The sequence below is a fragment of the Peromyscus maniculatus genome, chromosome 8, assembly GCF_049852395.1.
Source record: "Peromyscus maniculatus bairdii isolate BWxNUB_F1_BW_parent chromosome 8, HU_Pman_BW_mat_3.1, whole genome shotgun sequence".
Lineage (NCBI taxonomy): Eukaryota > Metazoa > Chordata > Mammalia > Rodentia > Cricetidae > Peromyscus > Peromyscus maniculatus.
Genome location: NC_134859.1, coordinates 34,487,671 through 34,510,623, shown reverse-complemented (window position 1 = coordinate 34,510,623; position 22,953 = coordinate 34,487,671). Strand labels below are relative to the sequence as shown.

Here is a 22,953-nt window from a genome sequence, read left to right as displayed (position 1 = left end):
GGAGGAGGAGGAGGAGGAGGAGGAAGAAGAAGAAGAAGAAGAAGAAGAAGAAGAAGAAGAAGAAGAAGAAGAAGAAGAAGAAGAAGAAAAGAAAAGAAGAGAAGGCGACATCAGATTCCCTGTAGCTGGAGTTACAGGTAGATGATAACACCCCCATGGTGGTGCTAGGAAACATACTCACTCCCTCTGCAAGAGCAGCAAATGGTATTAATCACTGAGCCATCTCTTTACCCCATCCTCCTTGTTTTGTTTTTTGAAATAGAGTCCCATATAACATAGGTCTTGAACACTGGATCCTCCATTATCTTCCAAGTGTCACAAGAGTGGGATTACAGGTATGTGCTACCATCCCTGGATTAATTTATATTAATCAGTGGTTTATAAATCCTTCAATTACTTCAATCCTCAGATGGATAAGCCCTTACCCTGAAAATCTGATGCAGTATTCTGCAACACAGCTTGGGTATTGGTCTTGTTTTTTGTCAAGATCTCACCACAAAGCCCAGATGACATCATATTTTTTTCATGTCTTTAGTTTATTTATAATCTTATCTAGGATAAGAATTCAAGTGTTGCCGGGCGGTGGTGGTGCATGCCTTTAATCCCAGCACTTGGGAGTTAAAGCCAGTAGGATCTCTGTGAGTTCGAGGCCAGTCTGGTCTACAGAGCGAGGTCCAGGACAGGCACCAAAACTACACAGAGAAATCCTGTCTTGAAAAACAAAAAAACAAAAAAACAAAAAAAAAAAAAAAAAAAAAAAGAAAGAAAGAAAGAAAGAAAGAAAGAAAGAGAGAAAGAAAGAAAAGAATTCAAGTGTTCAGTCCAGTTTTCAGTTTTCAGAGATCACACCTGAGGTGGCTTGAATGAGAAGTCTCCATAGGCTCATATGTTTGAATACTTGGTCCCCAGTAGTAGAACTGTTTGGGAAGGATTAGGAGGTGTGACCTTGTTTGAGTAGGTGTGGCCTTGATGGAGGGAGTGTGCCACTAGGGATGGGCTTTGAGGTTTCAAAGCCAGGCCCTGTCTCTCTCACTCTGCCCACTGCCTGTGGATCAGGATGTAAAGTTCTGGGCTACTGCTTCAGTGCCATGCCTGCCTGCCTGCCTGCTGCCATGGTGATCATGGACTAACCCTCTAAAACTGTAAGCAAGTGCCCAATTAAATGTTTTGTTTTGTTTTTTAAATAAGTTTTCTTGTTCATGATGTCTCTTCACAGCAATAGAACAGTAAGACACCACCTCTTGACCATTCTTCATGTCTGTTAAACGGATGAATTAAACATCTTTATTTCTTTTTTTTTTCTTTTCTTTTTTTTAAAAGTTTTATTTATTTATTATGTATACAGCATGTATGACTGCAGGCCAGAAGAAGGCACCAGATCTCATTACAGATGGTTGTGAGCCACCATGTGGTTGCTGGGAATTGAACTCAGGACCTTTGGGAAAGCAGTCAGTGCTCTTAACCTCTGAGCCATCGCTCCAGCCCAAACATCTTTATTTCTTAAGTAGCTGGTGCCTTACTATAAAGAGGGTGCAACAAACCAAGATCCAAAGTGCACAGTCTTCATAGTCAGTAACCACCTCATATTTTCCACTGAAAATGGCAAATTCTTCCTGGGTCCTCCTCCTAATGGCTGTGATGGACCATGGAGGTGAACCCTTGGATGCGCTGGCCCAATATGATGCTGCTAGAAGCTCTGCAGGGGGCACAGAGACAGAAAGCAGAAGAAATGGCCACACCACTCAAGTCTCCTTTCCTCACAGGCTTGCTAGCCAAACGTTTGTTTTATAGGACAGGGACTCCTTAGCTCGGGTTGGCTTCAAACTTGTTATATAGCCAGGAATGTCTGAGCTGCTGATCGTCTGGCCTCTACCTTCCCAGTGCTGGCATTACAGATATGTACCACCACGCCTGTTCTATGCAGCTCTGGGAATAGAACCCAGGGCCTCTTGCATGCCAGGCAAGCACTGTGCCTATCACTGTACGAACTCAGCTGCATTCCTAGTCCATGGCTTCAAACTTTTCATTTTCCTACTTCGTCCTCCTGCATGCTGGGATTACTGTTGATTTGCAGTGGGATTTGAGAAGCTGTTCAGATGATGCTGACATTTAGGCAGGGAAAATGATGTAGAACAGAGACCAAGATAAGCAAGCAGAGAAGCAGTGTAGAACAAACAGAGAATGTGGCTAGAGAGGGAAACTGTTCAGCGAAGGGTGAGAGAGGGCAGTGGTTTGGTAGAGTGAGGTTAACACATCCTATCTCTGGTTGGAGAGATGGCCAGCAATCAAGAGCACTAGCTGCTCTTCCAGAGGACCCGGGTTCGATTCCCAGCACCTACATGACAGCTTACAATCTTCTGAAACTCCAGTTCTAGGGAATCCAGCACCCTCACCCAGACATACATGCATGCAAAACACCAATGCACGTAAAAGGTGGCGGGGGGGGGGGGGGGGACAAAAAAACAAACAAACAAAACAAATCCTATCTCAGAAAACTACAAAACTAGAGAAAATGTAAAACCACTCAGGTTTCAGGAAGACTATGTGTTTGTTAAGGGGCCCCAAAATAGCTTGACCACACAGCATCCATGACAGGCTTAGGGGCCTAGGCACAGCTTCTGTGACAGGCTTACTAGCCGGCCACACTCAGATCTAGCCTTAAGCTGATACCACCCAGGGATCTACCCAGGGATGGGGAAGTACCTGACATCCCAAACATTCCAACCATTAGAAAAGGTGGTCAGATGTCCTTCAGTCTAGTACATACCTATTTTTTGTTTTACAGGTATCCCTAGATAATTCTTAGACAATCAGGGTCCTGGACCCTGGAAATCCCCTCACCCCAACTTCTGCTATGATAAAAATCCCAGCCTGCCTGGGCTCTGGGCTCTCTGCTCTCACCATTGCGTCAGACAGACAGACAGAGGGACCGAGCCCTGGAGCTTGAATAAAGGCTCTTTGCTTTTACATACAGGATTCGGTTTCCGTGGTGGTCTTTTGGGGGTATCCGCGATCTGGGCATAGCATGTTGAAGGCCCATTTCGGCTACATAGTAAGTCCTAGACAGCTTTGACTGTGTGATGAGACCCTGTCTCAAAAAACAAAACAAGGACATGGAAATGGCTCACTGGGTAAAAGCACCTGCCACCCGAGTGTGTGGGACCTCAGAACCCACATAAAAGTGTGAGAATTCTCAGAACTCACAAAAAACTGGATGTAACCCGGGCAGGGGTGGCACACACCTTTAATCCCAGCACTCAGGAGGCAGAGCCAGGTGGATCTCTGAGTTCAAGGCCAACCTGGGCTACAGAGTGAGTTCTAGGAAAGGTGCAAAGCCACACAGAGAAACCCTGTCTGGGGGGGGGGGGACTGAATGTAAAGCACAAATGTCTGTGACCCCAAAACTCCTACAGGGAAGTGGGAGGCAGAGAGTCCCCAGGAGCTACAAAGAGACAATCTCAAAGTGGAAGATGAGATCCTACAGCCTAGGTTGTTATCTGAACTCCACACGTGAGCTGTGTACTTATGTACACTTATGTACACACACACACACACACACACACACACACAGAGAGAGAAAAAAAATGACGGACCCAGTTAGGGCTCTGGAAGCTGAACAACAGCTCTGGAACAATTGCGGAAGTGTTTATCCAGGAGAAGCCTTGGACCCGCAGGTAAGAACTGTAACATTCTTGCCTGGGGCTGTTAACTTTGCCCCACCCTGGTCAACAGGGTTAGTGTACCAAGAAAGAGTAGGCAAAGTGTACAGAATAAAAGTTCTATTGCCAGAGGGGACTCCCCTGACCTAGAAGGACCCTCAGTGAGACAGCCTCTCACCCACTAGATGGCTTTCACAAGGACAGACGATGGTATATCTGCAATGACAGAGAAAGACTGGCACCTTCCACAGGGGAATATGAAATGGCACAAACTACAGTCTGGTAGTTTCTTTACAAAGTTAAACATAAACCCACAAGTCAGCAATTCTACTATGTGCTGCCCAAGAGAATTGGAAACATGCCCATACAAATACTTGTGTACAAATATTAATAGCAGCATTACTCATTATAGCTGGTAATTGGGAGCTATCCAGATGTCCTTCAAATGATCAGTGGATAAGATGTGGTATATCCATATACTGGAACATTATTAAGCCATAAAAAGGGATAAAGTACTCATATATGTTTCATCAGGAACAAGCTAAAAAAAAAATCCAAAGCAGAAGAAATCAGATACTGCAGGTCACCACATAGTGTATCCTTCCACTGCTAAAAGGGAAATTCCATAGTTAAATTAGTAGAGCCAACGCCAAACAAAACGTGATTTGAAAGTCAATCAGCTTCCGGAACAAAAGCAGCCAATACTTGATCAGACATCACAGAACACCAAGTGAGATAAAACAAAAGTAACTACATTGGCTAGAGTTCAATCAACCAGTCAACTGGTTACAGGTTTTTGTTGTTTGTTTATTTGGATATGGTTTTTTTCTAGACAGGGTTTCTCTGTGTAGCCCTGGCTGTCCTAGAACTCACTCTATAGACCAGACTGGCCTTGAACTCAGAGAGCTGCCTGCTTCTGCCTACTGAATGCTGAAATTAAAGGCCTGTGCCGCCACTGCATGTCAGTTGGTTTTTTTGTTTTTGTTTTTAATTTGTAGTGAGTGTTTATCTGTGTTATATTTATGTACATCATTTGTGTGTCTGGCACTCAAAGAGGCCAGACTAGGTTATGACCCTTAGAAGACTTAGGAACAGGTGTGAGCTGCCATGTGGGTGCTGGGAATGGAACCCAGGTTCTCTGCAAGAGAAGCCACTGAGTGTTCTTAACTACTGAGCTGTCTCTTCAACCCCTACTTACAGTTTTGACTAGCTAATATATAGCTCAGTTCACTGGCCACAGGGCCCTTTGCAACCAGTTTGAACTCATTTACTGTGATAACGTTGTCCATTTGGTCTGCTGGGCCCCAAGCAGATGCCCACTCTAAATCCATGGCCTATTACAAAATATGATGTAAAGAGAGAGACACATTTCAGCTGTCTGGATGTTGACTGTCAGTGAGCACTAAGGAGTTTGTTGGTGATGCATGTATTATATAAATTTAGTGAAAGTAATCACTGTTAAAATGGGTAACCTTTATAGCGTGTATTGTAGTCCTAGCTAGAGCTGATGGAGGCTGAGTTAAAGATCACTTGACATCAGGAGTTCAGAGGCAGCCTGGGCAACATAGTAAGACACCAAGCCTAAAATAAAACATCATCAAACCATGGAATGATGAGATAGGGGCATTCCATTCCACATGGGCATGTCTGGATTCTACACTGGGAAAAGGATTCTACAAGTGTGTTAATATCGCAACACAAGGTGGCTAATGGCCTCTTTGTTCCAGTTGATTCTGTTAGCCCAGATGATAGCTAGAGAAGCAGAGTGTTGATATTGGCAGATCATTGGAGCTGTCCGTCAGTCCAGAGACACAGTACTGAGAAGTACACGGAGTGATGAGAGGTACAGGGGAATCTCAGGAGGGCAGCCGACCACCCGATCAAGGTAACACCTAGCTCCTGAATGACTGACTAACTTCGACCCTCCTCCTTCCACCCCACTATAAAACTGGCCGGCTAGTGTAGTGTTGACATGGTCTATCCAGGGTGCTAAACTGGTAACCTCCTCAGATCATGACACGCTGAATAAAACACAACTTAATTCAGTCTCTGGGTTAGAGAGGTAGCTCCGTTGGTGGGGTGCTTGCCCAGCATGCATGAAGCGCTGGGTTCAATCCCCAGCACTGGTTAAAACTGGGAAAGGGGCACACACCTGCAATCCCAGCACTCAGATTTGAAGGCAGGAAGTCAGAAGTTTAAGATCATTCTTGGCTACATAGTGGATTCAAGACCAGCCTGGGGTTACATGTAAACTAACCCTGTCTCAAATACATACATACATACATACATACATACATACATACATACATACATCAGTTCCTAGTTCTGCCCGTTGGTCTTCTTGGTATTAATAATAACAGGAAGCATGATGTCCAGTATTCTGGTTATAAATTTATATTTTTTTAAAAGTGTTTATTTTTGTGACAAAGTCTTGTCAGATTACTCAGGGCAGTCCTAAACTCCTAGGCCCAGGCAGTTTGCCTCAGCCTGCTGAGAAACTGAGGGTGCAGGTTCATGTTAGTCATAACTGGCTGAGAACATACATTTTGATTATTTTTTGGTGTCCTCTCCCGATTATTCGTTATTTATTCAGTGTGTGTGTGTGTGTGTGTGTGTGTGTGTGTGTGTATACCACTTCCCACGTGTCAAGGTCAGAGGTCAATGTGGTGAGACCCCAGAATGTGGGATCCCAGACATTAAACTCAAGTCGTCAGGGCTGGCTACAGGAGCCCTTCCCTGCTGAGACATTCCGTCACCCCCCCCCCCCTTTTTGTTGCTGTTGTTTGGTATGTTTTGTTTTGTTTTGGTTTTTTGGTTTTTCCAGACAGGGTTTCTCTATATAGTCCTGGCTGTCCTGGATCTTGCTCTGTAGACCAGGGTGGCCTCGAACTCACAGAGCTCCTCCTGCCTCTGCCTCCCAAGTGCCGGGATTAAAGGCATGTGCCACTGCCCGGTATTGTTTGGTATTTTTGAGACAAGATCTTACTATGTAGCCCTGGTTGGTCTCTTTCTGTGGTAGTCTGACTCTGTCTCCCAAATCCTGGGATTCCAAGCCTGTGTCACAATAGCTGGCTTACATTTTCTCATTTATTTTAATATTGAGACAGGGTTTTCCTATACTGTGCAGGCTGGCTTCAAACTCTTGAACTGAGCTGGGCGGTGGTGGCGCACGCCTTTAATCCCAGCACTCGGGAGGCAGAGCCAGGCGGATCGCTGTGAGTTCGAGGCCAGCCTGGGCTACCAAGTGAGCTCCAGGAAAGGCGCAAAACTACGCAGAGAAACCCTGCCTTGAAAAACCAAAAAAAAAAAAAAAAAAAAAAACTCTTGAACTGAAGTGACCCTTGAGTCTTCCAACCGCTGGGATTATAAGCATGTACCAGCTTACCCTGCAAGAACACCCTTTTTTTTTTTTTTTTTTTTTTAGCTGAGGATTGAACCCAGGGCCTTGTGCTTGACAGGCAAGTGCTCTACCACTGAGCTAAATCCCCAACCCAGAGAACACACATTTTTAATGCTGGAGATAGTTCAGCAGTTAAGAGCACTGCTTGCCGGGCCATGGTGGTGCACGGAGGCAGGCAGATCTCTATGAGTTCAAGGCCAGCCTGGTCTACAGAGTGAGTTCCAGGGCAGCCGGGTCTACACAGAGAAACCCTGTCTTGAAAAAACAAAACAAGACAAAGAGCACTTGCTGCTCTTACAGAGGTCATGGATTCAGTTCCCAACACTCACATGGTGACTTACAACCATTCAACCCCAGTCCTAGGGTATCAGACACCCTCTTTTGACCTCCATGGGCCTTAGGCACTCATGTGGTACCCATACATACATGCAGATAATAAGTGAACAAACTAGTAAATAAATAAATAGAACACACATTTATTATTATTATTATTATTATTATTATTATTATTATTATTGGTCAGCAGGTTGACTTGGTGGGTAAAGTGACTCCCGACCTGACAATGTGAGTTCAGTCCCTGGAACCCACATGGTGGGAGAAGAGAACTGACTCCTGCAAATTGTCCTCTGGTCCCCGCATGCCTCCATGGCAAGTGTATAATCTTCCACACACAAAATGTGAAAAGCATTTTTTAAAGAATGTATATTTTGGTGGTGGCACACATCTTTAATCTCAGCACTTAGGAGGCAGAGCCAGGTGGATCTCTTTGAGTTTGAGGCCAGCCTGGGCTACAGAGCAAGCTCCAGGCTGGCTAGAGCTACATATTTCTTTGTTTTTCAAGATAGAGTTTCTTTGTAGCCCTGGCTGTTCTGGAACTCACTCTGTAGACCAGGCATTCTCAAACTCATTGATCTGCCTGCCACTGCCTCCCAAGCGCCGGAATTAAAGGAGTTCACCAGTATGCCTGGCTTGAGGCCCTATCTTAAAAAAAAAAAAAAAAAGAAAAGAAAAGAAAAGAAAAGAAAGAAAATGGAGAGCACCAGGTACTTCCCCTTTCTCCAGTCCTCACCCACTTTTACAGCATGTCTAATCAGGCCTGGGTCTGCATCCCTCCTGAGAAGGCAAGTGGCCAGTTCCTGACCAGGGTTGTCCCCTGGGACATTAACAGAGTTGGTGCCTCTGGATCAGGGGCTGGCATTGAAACAGTGTGTGGCAGCTTGGCTATTGGTTGGCTATTTGAGGAACTGTGTCTCAAGCAGCAGCTCATTTCCTGTGCCATTCTGGGCTCTGCCTCTCTGAGGCCATGGGGTTCTTCTGTTTGATGGTAGTTTTCCTCATTCTGTTTGCCATGTGAGGCTCCATGGGGTCTCCTGATGGTCCCTGATGCATTAACTCCATTCCAGTCCTGGTGCTGGAGTATGCTGAGCTGTACCGTTAAACACAATGTCTTTCTTTCTTTTTGTTTTTTGGTTGTTGCTGTTTTTTTTTTTTTTCCCCAAGGCAGGGTTTCTCTGTGTAGCTTTGGAGCCTGACCTGGAACTCCCTCTGTAGAGCAGGCTGGTCTCAATCTCACAGAGATCCGCCTGCCTCTGCCTCCAGAGTGCTGGGATTAAAGGTGCGCACTACCATCACCTGGGTAGTGTTTCTTTTTCTTAGAAAGAAAGAAAGAGAGAGAGACAGACAGAGGGGGGAAGGGAGGGGAGGGGAGGGGAGGGGAAGGGAGGGGAGGGGAGGGGAGGGGAGGGGAGAAGAGAAGAGAAGAGAAGAGAAGAGAAGAGAAGAGAAGAGAAGAGAAGAGAAGAGAAGAGAAGAGAAGAGAAGAGAAGAGAAGAGAAAACCCTACTGACAAGGATTACAGTGTGAACCAAGAATCTGGAACAATATTTTGATTGAAAGCCTGCCCAGCACCACAAAATAAAATAAAAGAAGGGCTGGCAAGCTGGCTCACCAAGTAAGGAAGCTTGCTGCCAAGGCCGATGATCTAAGTTCAAGCTCCGGAAACCACATGGTACAAGGAGAGAACTGACTCCCACACAAGTGTCCTCTCATTTTCATACATGTTTTATGGCACACTAATGTATGCACACACATACACAGACACAATGTGTTTTAAAAAAAAAAAACAACTCTAAGAGCCAGACCCCAAATACTATAAAGTTGTCTGCCATCTCTCTGGAGTATGTTCTAAGGTATTCCTCAGATGCCTGGAACCTAAGATACTGCTGAACTTTTATATTCATTTTTGCTAAACTCATACACCCATACTCATGGTAAGTCAATTTCATGGACATAATAAAAGCTTAACAGCAATAGCTAATAATAGGATAATTGTAACTATATTATAATAAAAGTTATTTAAAACTTGGTTATTTTTATTTCTGGAATTTTCCATTTACTAATTTTGGAGTGAGGTTAAGTGAGGTAGCTGAAATTGTAGCAGAACTTTGGGTAAGGGAAGGCTACTGAGGATTCCATGTTTATGAAGCTCTACATAAGACAGACCTTACCTATAGGAGCAGGCCAGCTTTCCTGATCCTGGTGGGAGGGAGAGCCTTGGAATGGGTGAAGTATAGAAAAAACTGTTTGGTTCCTTCCTCAGAGTCCCAAAGCCTTTGACTTCCTGGGGCTGGGACTACCCACTGCCACCCACCCAAAGCCTTTGACTTCCTGGGGCTGGGACTACCCACCGCCACCCACCCAAAGCCTTTGACTTCCTGGGGCTGGGACTACCCACCGCCACCCACCCAAAGCCTTTGACTTCCCGGGGCTGGGACTACCCACTGCCACCCACCCAAAGCCTTTGACTTCCCGGGGCTGGGACTACCCACTGCCACCCACCCAAAGCCTTTGACTTCCTGGGGCTGGGACTACCCACTGCCACCCACCCAAAGCCACACTTACATGAAACTTTCTACAGGGCAGATGATTGATTGAAACTTCTGTGATTATGCAGAGCCAGTGTTTCCAGGTGGGAAGCCAAGTTCTCCTGGGATAGCTTCAGCTCTTTATATAAAGCCATGTATTGCCTGCCTCTCTGTGTAACCTAAAGTCCTTATAACTATTGAGCAAATCCTTGTAGAATGTACCAGCAAGACCCCTATCTTTCCTAACAACGTCATCAGATAACATCTGAGGCCTAGAGCAGAGGCTTCCTCAAGCTGCTGTAATCTTCCTACCTGATGTTTCTACCCACCTATATTTTATTTGATTAATGGGTTTTTGTTGTTGTTTTTGTTCTATTACTATAAAACCTGCAGTAAAGAGTTAGATTGGGGTAACCTAAATCTGTGTCCATGGGCCACAGTCACTCATATTTGTTCCCAGGATCACCTTATTTCCTTTAAGGTAAGAGATGAGTTGTTGAGTTTTGAGCCATCTTTTGTACTTCACAGAGCCCCTTTCAGCCATTCTAGCATTTGCGTGTGTGAGATGAGTCCTGGTGGACTGTAGACAGCTTCGACATGCGGGCTTCAACATGGTGGCCAAATGAACCGCCATGGAAGCACTGCCTTGGACGTTTCCACTCTTTAGCAGAGAAGAAAGGTCTTGGAGACTGAATTCCTATGGCTAGTCATTTAATCTATGATTCCTATATAATGAAACCTCCCTACACCTCTCAAAAAAAAAAAAACACCCCAAAACAACAACAACAAAAAAAATAAGTAGAAAAACCTAGCAGATAGAATTAGGAGAATTTCCCACTCCATCAACAACTGAGGTACCAGGAGAGTGGCACACACAGAGAGAATGGAAGCTTCAAGCTCATGCCCTATCACCCACCTCCTGCTCTGTGCGTTTCTTCATTCTATGCTTTAGAATAAACCGGGAAATATAAGTAAAGCACTTCTCTGAGGTCTGGAGTTAGTCTATTTAGCCAGTTACGGAGCCTGAGGGGAGTGTGTCAGAATCTCCAAATTTGACGTCAGTCTAGAACTGCGGCTGGGCAATCTGGGCATCCTGTTTGCAGCTGGCATCTGAAGTGAGTGTGGTCTTTGAGACTAAGCATATGGAGTCGGGGTTGTAACGGGGTAGTGTCAGGACAGAATTGAACCGACAGAAGTGCTGTGCATAAAAAAGGTGTCACACTGGTCGTCAGGAGACAGTGCACAGAAGTCTGGCATCAGGAGAAGTGGAAACAGCATTGGGTAGTGAAATGGTCTCTGTCTTGACAATGGTAGTGGTCACATGGTACATGTTGTTCATTTTTCAAAATCATGGAAATGTACAATAAAGGTGATGTTTTGAAAACACAGATCAAGGAGTTGGCAGAAAGGTCCATGGGTAAAAGGTGTTTGCACAAACCTGGCAAACTAGTTCAAACCCCTGGGACCCACGGAAATGGCTGAAAGAGAGGACAGACTTCACAAAGTTGTCTTCTGACCTCCACACAACTCCATGTGCACCCCCCAACCCATGCATACAAAATAATTCACAAAACTACAGATCAAGAAGTTGGTGATTTACTCAGTTGATACTAGGCTTACTTAACATGCAGAAGGCCTAGGGTCTCATCCCCAGTACTGCGTAAACCATATAGCATCTCATGCCAGCACTTAGGAGGTGAAGGTAGGAAGACCAGAAGTTTAAGGTCATCATCAAGTATAGATTGGTTCCAAGGCCAACCTGTCTCTAAATAAGGAAATAGATAAATAAGTAAATAAATAAGGGCTAGAAAAGTGATTCCGTGAGTAAAGGTGTCTCATGTCAAGCCTGGGGACCTAAGTTTGATCCTGTAAAAGAGGAGAACTGATCTCTGAGTTCCAGGTCAGCCTAGTCTACAGAGTGAGAGGACATCCAGAACAGCTGGTAGGGCAGAGAACAACACATTACAGGAACTGAAAATACAATGTTCATAGCAGCATTATTCATAATAGCCTGAACCTGGAAACAACCTAGATGCCCGTCAACTGAAGAATGGATTAAAAAAATGTGGTACATATACACAATGGAGTACTACTCAGCAGAGAAAAACAATGACAGCATGAAATTTGCAGGCAAATGGATGGAACTAGAAAATATCATCCTGAGTGAGGTAACCCAGACTCAGAAGGACAAATATGATATGTACTCACTCATAAGTGGATTCTAGATATAAAGTAAGGACAATCAGACTGCAACCACAGAACCAGGGAGACTACACAGCAGGGGGAACCCTAGGATGACTGTGGCTTATAATAAGTTTTGGTTTTACTAAATTACTGGGCAAGTCTCAGTGAAACATTTCACTATTAGGATAAGAATTTGTACTGTATCAAGCTGATGATAAAAATAAAATAAAATTAAATAATAATTAAAAAAAGAAAATACAATGTTTCAGAAAGTGAGAGGCATCAGAACTTTCCATTCTAAATGAGACAAATGGGATGACTTCAACAAATCCTTCCCCTTAGGGCTTGGGGAACCTTGTGGAAGAGGAGGCAGAAAGACTGTAAGAGCCAGAGGTGACAGAAGATACCAAGGAAATAAGGCCTTCTAAAAACATTAGACACAACTTACATAGGAACTTGTTATGCCTGTGTCATAAGCCCGCCCGCCCCCAGAGACCACAAGGAGTCCGAGTTCATATGCAAAAGCAAAGAGCCTTTATTGCAAGCTCAAGCTTGGGCTCTCTGTCCATTCCGACACAGACATTGGGCCAGGGAGAGCTCTGAGCTCAGTTATGGCAAGGTTTTTAAGGAGTAAAGAATGGAGCATCTAGTATTTGTTTGTCTCAATTCTGATTGGTCTCCTGCAGGGTAAAGTTGTGCTGATATTTTCTTTGTGCACCCCAATAAAATTTATCTGAGGATCAGATGAAAATGCCAGCCACTATAGTAAACATAGAGGTCAGACAATGGTAGCACATGCCTTTACTCCTATCACCCAGGAGGCAGGGATCCATCTGGATCTCTGTGAGTTCAAAGCCACACTGAGAACAAAGCCAGGTGTGGTGGCACATGCCTTAAATGCCAACACTAGTTAACCATAAAGGTCTGGAGGTCTGTACAGATAGACAGGAAGTGATGTAGCTGGGAGAGAGAGGAAATGAGATAGAAGAACAGAAAGGCATATAGGCATGGGTATACAGGAAGTAGGTCTCTTTGGAGACTGAGGTGTCAGTGAGGTGAGGTTGTCTGTGGCTTGTCCTGTTTTTCTGGTCTCTCAGTTTTAAACTCCAATATCTGGCTCTGAGTTTTTGTTTTTATTTTTTTATTTTATTTTTTTTTTTTTTGAAGATTTATTTATTTATTATGTATACAGCATGTATGACTGCAGGCCAGAAGAGGGCACCAGATCTCATTACAGATGGCTGTGAGCCACCATGTGGTTGCTGGGAATTGAACTCAGGACCTCTGGAAGAGAAGTCACTGCTCTTAACCTCTGAGCCATCTCTCCAGCCCCCCGAGTTTTTTTTATTAATAAGATTGTTTAGCAATTCGTCTTACATACAGTTTGTGGCTTTTCCTGGTTATTGTAACGGTGAGGCCTACTTCTAGTATTGTTAGTTTGCAGCCTGTTATGGCTGCACTAATATTAAGTTAGGCCTCTTCAAACTCACTGAGACTATAGCAGGATGTACAGTGCCTGCACAGGTGTGCACTAGAACAATAGAAATGTACATGATTAATGCAAAGCATTTAACGCCTTTGTAATGAAATGTTTTTTCCCCACCAATTAATTGGACAGTGTCAGATTAGTATGCGTACAGAAAAATGACATTTTGTTTTGCTTTTCCTTTGAGATAGGATCTCATGTAGCCCAGGATGGTCTTGAACTCACTTTGTAGCTGAGGATAACCTTGTATTTCTGAACTTGCCTCTACTTCCCAGTGGTAGGACTGCAGGTGTGTGTCAGCATGCCTGGGTTGTTTGTGGTGGGATCCAACCCACAGTGTTGTGTGTATCAAGCCGCCGCTCTCCCAACTGAACTGCACCCCTCCCCTCATTCCTTTGTTGTTTTGGGTTTTTTGTGGTCCTAGGAATAAAACCGAGGGCCTCACATCTGTGAGGCAAGCACTCTGCTGAAGTAGGATTTGTACGGCAGATGACGTGTATGCTTTAAAATGGACAGGATTTGTTTTGAAACCCATATCCTAGCCATCTTATATACCATGAAGTCCTATTTGATTCTGCATCTAAGAACTAAGACGAAACAACCAACCAAAAATTCCCCAGTCCCTCCCTCCCTTCTTCCTTCCTCCTTCTCTCCCTCCCTCTCTTCCTCCTAAAAGACTGGATCTCAATGTGCTGACCAAGTAATCCCCCCCTCAGTTTTCAGAGCGGCTGGCGCTCCAGGCTCATTCCATTGCACCTGGCTCTGCTTATTTATTTTACTAGTCTCTCAAAGTTCTTTTTGGATTATCAAGAAAAGAATCTCATTATTAATATTCTGACCTGCCCCTTGGTATTGCCCTGCATCCTGATGTAAAAGCCTCATTTTAAGGAAAAAACCCTCACCTTCCTCTCTCTCTTCTGCTTTTCCTCCCACGAGGTGTGCACCCTTGACCTTTCTCTCTCCCTCTCCCCCTCCCCCTCCCCCTTCCTCTCCCTCTCCCTCTCTCTCCTATCTTTCTCTTTGTCTCTATTATAATAAACCATTTCCACACAGATGCAGCGCCTGGGTTGTGAATGACTGGCCACCGGCCACCCCCCCATGCCCTCATGGCATGGGTCGTCTGTCAGCCCACCCACCGCTGCATCTGCCCATCATGTCAGCACGGTTGCCTGCATATGTGGGATACCCTGGCCCAGCCAGCTGGGGATCCCCCAGCTGTTCAGATTCCTAACACTCATTCCTTGGGCTCCCTCTTTGAAGAACAGTCTTTGGCTGAAGAATCCCGATCCATAGCTATGCCTTGGGCCCAGAGACAGGACTAGCCTCTCTTGACTTACGTTCTGCTCTGCATTCTACAGTGCTCTGCCAGCCATCCAGGCTGAACCACCAGTGTTTGCTCTGGTGGTCATTCTCCAGCAACAACATCCACTGGCTTTGTTTCTATATCCCTGCTAATCCCACTCTTGTATTCAATATAAGAGAAGGCCTTCTCACCGCTGCCAGACTTGTCTGCAAAAGCATTAAAATAATTACTCCCTGAATATCTCAATCGCGACCACAATCTGTTATTTTTCTACAGACTCCCTGGCTACGGTAGGCTTTCAGAGCCTGGTCCCACGCCAGCTCTGGAGCTGACTTCTGTTCATTCCCTAATACCCTACTCTAATCAAAATATTTCATTTATTTATTTTTGTTCCCCCCACATCCCATGACAGGGTTTCTCTGTGTAGCCTTAGCTGTTCTGGAACTCACTCTATAGGCCAGGCTGGCCTTGAACTCAGAGATCCACTTGCCTCAGCCTCCCTGGGATTAAAGGCATGTGCCACCACTGGCCTGCAAAATATTTTGTTTTTGTCAGGTCCCAAAGAAACCTGGAACAAATGGCTGAGGTGCCTATTAGCATACCAAAGCAGTTGCTGTCCTCTAGGTTCCCTTGGTACCCCTGGCTCCCTCTGCTCTTCTCACCCCCACCCCCTACCCCAAACCTCTCCAGCTGGTGTTGGGGGGGGGCTTCCCTTTCCTTCCCCAGCTTCTCTTGCCTATATAAACCTGCCATGTTGATGACGTTCCTGTTCGGTGCTCAGCTCTCTCTTGTCCCCTCTCTGTTTCCCCCTCTTCTCTTCCTCTCTCACCACCCCCTCACCCCCCATGGCCTGGTTTAGTCTACTTCTTTCTTGTCCTGTTCTGGACTATTCCAGATGCCTCTGGCTGAACTCTCATATCTACAATAAAATCCTTCTCAACCATACCCTGGAGCAGTCATGTCCTTGTTGGTGTTCTATTTTGCATGGGTCTGTGGAAGAAAAGGTCACTTCAAGATGAATTTAGGCTTAGCAAATGCTAAGGTGAATCAGCATCTGGTGAACTGACTGCCAGTTGCTTCGCAAAAAAGCTTTTTTATTGTTACAGGATTTATACCTTTATCAAGTAACTTTTGAATATCAAAAGTTCTTATCTGGTGTTGTTTGAAGGAACCATCTACCTAAGCAATCCTCAGCCATAAGACCTCCTGGTGTGTCAGGTCCTCTCATTACTAAGTTTTGCAAAGGTTCTGGAGTCCTTCAGGAAGAACTCAGATAAGAATCAAACATTTCAAACAAAAGGTAACAATCACAAAAGGTAGCAATCACAAAAGGCAGTTCAAATCCTCGGTGCTGAGACTCCAGAATTCAAGCCAGATGCAATGTCTCTGTGGCATATTTAGCTACATTTCTTTATTTGCATTTATCTGGTGTCTGAAACCTGGGAGGGGCATATATGTGCTCCCTTCCAAGGGATTCAGCTGCTACAACCCAGGCTGCTGATTTTGCTCTCCCAAGTAGATAGGGTTGTAGATGGGGTTTTCTGTCAAGCCAGTCAGCTCCCAAATAACCACACAGAGGCTTATTATTAATTATAAATGCTTGGTCAATCGTTTAGGCTTGTTACAAACTAGCTCTTACATCTTAAATTAACCTATATTTTATATCCACACTCTACCACACGGCGGCACCTTTTTTTCAGCATGGCATGTTCAACTCCTGCTTCCTCTGCATCTATCTAGCGACTCTGACTTTTTTCATCCCTGGGCTCTCCTTTTGTCCACAAGTCCTGCTTAAACTCTATCTGCCTAGCTATTGGCCATTTGGCTCTTTATGAAACCAATGAGAGTAATACATATTCACAGTGTACAAAAGGATTATTCCACAGCAGTGGGTCATTTGTTTCTGCTGGCTTCTGCCATCCACCAAATTTCACTCCAAATTCTAGAGTCTGCATCCTCAGCCTTCTTCCCTCCACCTGCTCTAGTATCCTCCTGGCCTACTCCATGAGTGTCCTCTCGGGCTCCTGAAGTCTGCCATGCCCTCCTGGGGTGCCTGTCACCTGGGCATCTCTCCATCTTTCTGGCCTGCTATGCCCTCCCTCATGGGCATCTCTCTGCTTAGACACTTACCCCTCTTCCTCTATTGAAACCCTCCCTTTCCCCAAAAGCCTCTCCAGTCCACCTCTTCAACTGTTTTCTCATCTACCTGCTCTAACCACTCATCTCTCCTCCTCTACTGGGTGTCACCGCAGAGCTGCCTGCTTTGCCTGCTGTTACTGGGCCTCTGTCTCATGGGAAGGGACATCTCCGTTCTGTGGTTTGGGACATTTGTCTCTAACAAGTCTTTCAGTATGCTTGGGAACGCCCTGGATTGAAATTCTTATCACCAGGACACTTACCCCCCCTCTCCCACCCTTTCTCCCTCTCCCCCTATTTGCCTGTTCATAGCTCCCTCCTGGAGCCTCCTCAACTCCCCCTAGGAGCTGCCTGCTAAGCCCTGTAGCTTCCTTGTGCCCTCCTGAGCCTCATAATCTTGGAACCCTCCCTTGGGTGGTCTGCGACCCTGCCCCTTCTGTCTGTCAGCTCCTCCTGGAAGTTCCATGGCTCCTTTACGTCCTCCTGAGCCTCTAGCTTCCTTGCACCCTCCTGGGTCTTATAGGACCCTTTCTGTCTTCCTCCTAGGACTCAGAGATTCCATTAAAGCTTCGCTGTCTTACTGCAAACAGCTTGGCTTCATTACAGCTCAATGGCCAAAGACGGTGCACTAGATTTTCAAATTTTCTCCTAGGTAACAATTTCTGCCACTCCATAAACAAATGATCCCCCAATCTCCTGTATCTAAATTCTCTCTGCTCTACACTTCCAAATCTATTTCTAAGGTTTTTCTACTTTCCACTCTTAAAAATCTTTTTTTTTTTTTTTTTCAGAGACAGGGGTTCTCTGTGTAACTTTGCGCCTTTCCTGGATCTTGTTCTGTAGACCAGGCTGGCCTTGAACTCACAGAGATCCGCCTGCCTCTGCCTCCTGAGTGCTGGGATTAAAGATGTGTGCCAGCACTGCCCGGCTCTTAAAAATCTTTTATCGATACAATTCTTGGCTCACTGCTCTCAAAAAAAAAATCTCTTAGAACTATTGATTAAACTCCTTTTCTCAGGATTTGTAAGTTTATTTGGTATGGTTAAAATATCTGTAAAATTTGTTAACAAAAATTTAACTTAAAACTTGTAACAAAAGGCATACAGTTAAAAAAAAACTATACATAGGTACTCTTATATTGCTACAACAAATCATATATGTGATTCAACTCTTGTTTATAATATACTGTTTATCTTAGGGTTTCTATTTCTGTGAAGAGACATCATGACCATGACAACTTTTTTTTTTTTTTTTTTGAGACAGGGTTTCTCTGTATTAGCCTTGGCTGTCCTGGAATTTATTCCATAGACCACGATGGCCTCGAGTTCACAGAGATTTGCCTGCTTCTGCCTCCTGAGTACTGAGATTAAAGGTGTGTGCCACCACAGACCAGCAGCCACAGCAATTTTTGTAAGAGAAAGCATTTAATTGTGGTTCAGAGGTTTAGTTCATTACCATCATGGTGGGCAGCAAGGCAGCATGAAGGCAGACATGGTGCTGGAAAAGGAGCTAAGAGTTCTTACATTTTGCCTCACAGGCAACAGGAAGTAGACTGAGACACTGGGCATGGCTTGAGCATATATGAGACCTCAAAGCCCACCCCCACAGTAAAACACTTCCTCCAACAAATCATACCCACTCCAACAAAGCCACACCTCTGAATCGTGCCACTCTTTATGAGCTTATGGGGGCCCATTACATTCAAACTACCACATTCCACTCCCTGACCCCCAAAAGCTTGTAACAATGCCTTAATGCAAAATGCATTTATTTCCATTTTAAAAGTCCCCATAGTCTATCACAGTCTCAATAATGTTTAAAAGTCCAAAGTTCAAAGTCTCTTCTGAGATTCATGCAATCTCTTAACGGTAATTTCCTAAAATCAACATAAAAAAACCAGATCACATACTCCCAACATACAATGGCACAGGATATATGTTACCATTCCAAAATGTAAGAAAGGGAGTATAGTGAGGCAATACTGGACCAAAGCAAGACTGAAAACCAGCTGGGCAAGTCCTAACTCTGCATCTCCGTGCCTGATGTCAAAATGCTCTTCAGATCTCCAACTCTGTTCAGCTTTGTTGACTGCAACACACTTTTTTCTCTTGGGCTGGTTCTCCTCCCTGTTAGCAGCTCTCCTAGGCAGGTATCCCACAGCTCTGGCATTGCCAACATCTTAGGGTCTCTAAGGCAATCCAGGCTTCAACTTCACAGCTTCACACAATGGTTTCTCTAGGCCTCCATTCAGGGACAACCCTGCCACATGCTTGGCCTTGGTGGCTTTCCTTAGGTGCAGAGGGAGAGAGATTCCATAATGTATTTTTTCTATCCTTGATTCTAGAGCTAGAACCACGTGGGTGAAGCTGCCAAGTTCTGCTGCTTGCTGGGGCTGGAACATGCCCCCTGTTCAATGATATCTTCACCAGCTTTCTATTTTCCAGGATTTCCTTCATTGCCTGAGCTTAGCTGCTTTGGAATTTGCTCTGTAGACCAGGCTGGCCTCAGAGATCTGCCATCCTCTACCTTTCTGGGGCTGGGATTAAAGGCATGCACCACCACACCTGGCTCTAAGCTTTTTTTAAATTCCTTTTCACAAGTTGGAAATTTAGCTGAGTGGGATCTTGCCCTGAGGTCACCATTCCCTTTATTCCATTTCTTAATCTGTTTATCTCCTTGAACACCGAATTTAACTTCATTCCATGTCCTGGTGCTCTTCTTCTCCTCAAATTGTTCTATATCTCATATTTTTTTTATTGTTCAGCTTGCTCCTTTCATTATAAACCTTCACTAGAGTTACCACCAAAAAACACAGGACAGTCTATATACCAGGCTATTTAGAGATTTCCTCTGCCAACAGAATTAATTCAAAACTCTTCACTATAGCCTCAGGCAGACTCTTCGGACAAGGGTAAAAAGCAGCCACATTCTTCACCAAAATATCACAAGAATGATCTCTAGGCCACATATTAATATTCTTCTCCTCTGAAACCTTGAGCCATTCCCCACAGTTCAAATCACGCTCAGTACTGCTGTCTTCCATGTTCCTACTAGGATGGCCCATTAAGCAGCACTTAAAATATTCAACTGCTTTTCTATTCAATAGTCTCAAAGAAAAGGAAAACATGATCTGGCTCATTACAGCAATACTTCAGTCCCTGGTACCAACTTCTGTCTTAGGGTTTCTATTGCTGTAAAGAGACACCAAGACCATAGCAATTTTTATGAGGAAAAACATTTAATTGGGGTGGCTCACTTACAGTTTATAAGTTCAGTCCATTATTGTCATGGTGGGCAACAAGGCAGCATGAAGGCAGACGTGGTGCTGGAGAAGGAGCTGAGAGTTCTTATATTTTGACTCACTGGCAACAGGAAGTAGACTGAGACACTGGGCATGGCTTGAGCATATATGAGACCTGAAAGCCCACGCCCACAGTGAAACATATCCTCCAACTATACCCACTCCAACAAAGCCACACCTACGAATAGTTCCACTCCCTATGAGCTTATGGGGGCCCATTACATTCAAACTACCACACTACATATGTAACTTGGATTTAACTCTTGTTTAAAAAGTTGAAATACAGCCGGGAAGTTATTAATATTCTGACCTACCCCTTGGGGCTGCCCTGCATCCTAATGTAAAAGCCTGATTTAAGGAAAAACCCCTCCCTTCTTCTCTCTCTTCCTCTTCATTCCCACGAGGTATGCATGCTCGACCCCCTCTCCCTCTCTTCTTTCTGTCTTTCCCTTTTTCCCTATCTTTCTCTTCACCTCTCTACTATAATAAACTCATTTCCGCAAGGATGCAGCACCTGAATGACATGAGGCTGCCCTCCACTACATCTGCCCAGCAGGTTTCCCTCACTTGTGGGACTCCCTGCTCTGGCCAGCTGGGGGTCCCCCACGCACAGTACCTTAACAGCAGTGGTGGCGCACGCCTTTAATCTCTGCACTCTGAGGCAGAGGCAGGTGGATCTCTGTGAGTTTGATGCCAGCCTGGTCTATGAAGTGAGTTCCAGGACAGCCAGGACTGTTTCACAGAGTCTCTGGGTGGGGAATGGTGGGGGGGTATGGGGGGGGAATGACAAAAAAAAAAAACCTGTGATATTCTATAATGGTGCACTATGAAAGGATCAGAAAAATGAGGTTCCCAGTTTCTCTGGACTGTATACTTTGGAGCAGTCGTGTCTTTATTTTCATTTAATTTTTCACAATTACAATTGTGTGTATGTGAATGTGTGTGGAGATCAGAGTACAATTCATTTCTCTTCTTCCACAATGTGAGTCCTGGTTATCAAATTCAGGTCATCAGACTTGGTGACCTGCAGAGTCTTTCTGATGGCCCCCAAGACATTTTTATAAATGGATCCTTCAAATACATGAGATTTGTTTCCTGCTTTCCCATACACCCTTTACGCATCTCAAGAATCCTCTTGCTAACTCTACCTTCAGAAATTGTGTGTATCTATGGGGTCCAGTTCAAGGCTCACCTCTTTGTCAGTTTCATACAGAAAGTTCCATCTCCTCTACCCCTTCAATATTGACATAACACCTTTCTGCAGTAGTTGTTGTTGGTTTTTTATTTTTTTTTTATTTTTTTATTTTTTTTTTTGCTCTTTTAAGTTCAAGGCCATCTTGGGTAACATAAGCCAGAAGCTTATTTAAAATTAATTTTTAAAAATATTTTTAAAATTATGTGTACTTATATAATATCTGTATTTTTTAAATTTATGTGCACTTATGTAGTATCTCTATATTTTTTTAAATTATGTGTACTTATGTAGTATATGTATGTATGTATGTATCTATGTGTACCTCAGAGTGCAGGTGTCCTTGGAGTCCAGAAGAGTCATGAAATTCCCTGGAGCTGGAGTTATAGACAGGTGTGAGCACCTGTTGTAGATGTTGGGAACTGAACTTGAGTCCTATGCAAGAGCAAGCAAGTGCTTTTAATCGCTGAGCTATCTCTCCATACGCTTAAGGGGATCCTCCTGCCTCAGCCTCCTGAGTACAGGAGAACTGGGACTAAAACATGTGCTACCATACCTGGCTTCAAATTTTTGTTTTGAACATCTTTCCGAGGCAAATAAGGAAAGTGAATTCTGTGTTATAAAATTAGGGAATGAGAATTGGCGGTTACTAAATTGACTCCAACATTAAACCCTGACTGCCTTTCCCTTGGGATGACAGGAATAAAGCTGTTTTTATGTTAGTTACATAGATGATAAAATATGCTGATTCTTTCACCAGTCTTCAAAGCACTGGGTCACGAAACACAACCAGAGGCGATCAGGATGTTCAAAGCCACTCAGTCTTACACGGTTTTCAGCATATTGAAAATGAAAAACGAGCAGGTTACAGAAATGGGTATTTTAAATCTGCACATGGCATCACCCTTTCCCCCCCTCAATCCTGTCGCTAGGGTATGTATGATTTTAATGACCCAAATCGGGAAACAACATGGGAACACGGTAAGGTGACTTCATGTTGCATGACTGTGAATCTAGACCGTGTTTTGTTAGGTAGAGAGGTCTCAGACTCCCGGGCTCAGGGCAATGACTCCGCAGGAATGGTGGCGCCTGTGGCCCAGCGGGATCGCGCACTCTGCACAGGCATACCGGCCCGACCGACCTCCATTTCTCATGGAGGCCACGTGTCCCTGCAACGAAGGGCAGCCAGGGCTGGAACAGGGTTCCTAGCTCAACGGGTGGGAAAGGCGCCTTCTCGCAATGGCCGCTAACACGCCGCCCACTGAAGAACCAGGGCGACCCCATTCGAAAAAGCATGCCAAAATCTACTGGCTCTGGGCGAGCGCACCCGCCCGTCCGTCACGGCCCGCCTCCTTTCTTCCTGCCCAATCAATAACCACTTCCTGCCTCGCTCTTGACCAATCATCACGCTCCACGAAGAATAGCCCT

General features: G+C 44.7%; 1 pseudogene; it reads right to left on the bottom strand.

The window, feature by feature from the left end:
- Nucleotides 1-1,493: 1,493 nt before the first annotated feature.
- Nucleotides 1,494-22,809, bottom strand: LOC143267068 (cytochrome c oxidase subunit 7C, mitochondrial pseudogene; annotated as a pseudogene).
- Between the last annotated feature and the right edge of the window lie 144 nt (nt 22,810-22,953).